Genomic DNA, 2,444 nt, shown 5'->3' with positions numbered 1-2,444 from the left:
GTAAAAGAAGGAAGTTGGGGGCAAGTGAGCCTAGTAGACGCAAGCGGAATGCGCAAACGAAACAGTAAAGTAGTTAGGCTCACAGGCACCCGCACCTAGGAGAAAAATAGAAAAAGTAGCTAGACTGGCAGGAAATACTAGAAATGTTAAAATTAGAGGGGGTGTAATAAAAATTCTAGAGGACATAAAACAGTAGAATAATAGTATATATAGCTATAAAAAACAAATAAAGAAAGAAGGGCTCCCCAAACATGGATACTATATACGCCAGTGAAAGGGTACGCATGCGTAGACAATGAAACATAAACTGCGCAGGAACGGAAGATGCGACGCGAGATTTGCAGCGCCACCGCAATATAGTACAGTAGGGCCACGAAATTGTGGACCTCCACTGGAAATGTTACTATAGTGGCAACGAAATAAAGATCCACCTATAAGATATAAAAAAAAAATTAAACGATATGACGAGAATAACATTTCAATTTAAACAAGAAATAAATATATAAAGGGGGAAGGGCTAAACGTACGATCGAACAATCGACGTTTGACGTAATATAATTAATGCACAGTGATCGTATACATAAAATATAGTTTAAGAGTATGAAAATCATGATACAATAGTTTATAAATTGACCTATATAATAAAAATGCACGAACCACTACAAAAAATAAAAATCACCTAGTATAGTTCAGACCCTGAGCACCGAACTCCACTTTTCCTCCAAGGGGTCCTAGCTTAAGTGTGAGGTACCGTGCCGAGAAGCCCGTGGCTACAGGGACCAAAATTGTGTAGCCATGACGGTCCCTCGGGGGTACCGGCCGCCCCCCCGAGTAATTTAGGCTTACTTGCGCAAGGCGGCTCTGCGTAGGTGGACCAAAAATTCCGACCACACTCGTGGGACTAAATAAACAATTTAAAAACTCAAACAAAAAAAACTCAAATCGGACTGGAAAATAAGGACGAAAATTGGCAACGACAAGGTAACGAATATGAACACGGACAATAAAAACTGAGGATACGTGCTGGATCACGCAGAAAATGAAACGAGGAAAAAGCAAGTAGGCTCAAATGAAAAACAGAATTGGAATGAGAAAGGGCAAAACGACCCATACAAATCTTCAGGCCGACGCGGACGCTATCAGAAGCCCAGCGCGAATAAGCCAGGATACTTTATTGGCGGATGTAGTTTTAACAGGTGATGAAGAAAAATGTCTTCGTAGAAGAAGAAGAATTACAAAGGCCAATCTGAGAGAGAGACGGAGAACGAAGAAACAGGAGGGTTGGGACTAAAAAGCAAATTGGGGAGTGGACACTACCCTTATGGGGATCGAGCAGATCCTAAGTATGGTCAAAGCACATAATGACACAGTCCTAAATTACTTAGAGAGGGTTAAAATGCAAACCCAACCGCGTTAAAATCGAGCAGGGAAATGAGCATAGAGTTAAGCAATGCAAGGGACTTAATTATGATTACTGCACAAGTCTACAGGAAGAAAAGACAAGCAGGCAGAAAGAGAAAGAATAGAAAGGCAAACAAAATGGATTATGGACAATATGAACAATCTAAGTAAACGTATAGCAAATAGGAGAAAAAAGCGAAAAAATAAACATATTCAAAAAAGAAAAAATGTAACACCTCCGGAATTGGAGTCAATGACGAAAAAGACAAGGTTCAAAGTAAAGAATGCAGAGCGGCCTACTATCAGAGGGTGCAGATAATCAGAACGGAGAAGGGGCCTCATCTGACTCGAGTGGGAACTGTAAAAAGTAAAAGAAGAGAGATGAGAACAAAGAAAGAAGTAGGTCGATAGTGACTACAGGGATGTAGAAAAATTCAAAGATAACACACCGGCAGAGATAATGACACCAGCTAAAAAAATGAAGCGCACAATTAGCGTAAAGAAGAGAGAACTTTCGCGGAAGTGACAAAGAGTTAAGACAGGGATGGGATCAGACGTTAAGGAATCAAAGGATCAGACAGACTAGGACCGGAGATATTCTAGTAGAGTTCGAAAACAAACAGATAGTTCTGAGTTCCACGAAAAAGCAAAGGTTGTGATGGGGACAGAGCGGAAATAGGAGCTTAACCTAAAGTCACAATAAAATACAGGACATAGATCCGGCAGCTGACAAGATAGAAGTACTAGAGAGTATGCCAATGAGCTAAAGTAAAGATAGAATCTAATCTGTAAAACCTTAGAGTGCGTACATGGGAACCCAGGCGGCAATCGTGGAGGACCAGGTGATCTGATGAGCAATTTACAAGACAATAAGGTGAAGATTGGGTGGGTCTACTGTAGGGTTAGACAATTACCTACTGTCATACGGTGTTTTAAGTGCCACAATTTGGGCCACTTGCAGCAGGTGCCGGCAGTGCCCGAAGGAATTACTATATGTAGAAGGTGTGGCGGAAACGGGCACACAATGACGGAGTGCAAGACAG

Source organism: Osmia bicornis, unplaced genomic scaffold (assembly GCF_907164935.1).
Source record: "Osmia bicornis bicornis unplaced genomic scaffold, iOsmBic2.1, whole genome shotgun sequence".
NCBI lineage: Eukaryota > Metazoa > Arthropoda > Insecta > Hymenoptera > Megachilidae > Osmia > Osmia bicornis.
Note: the sequence above shows the minus strand (reverse complement) of the source record.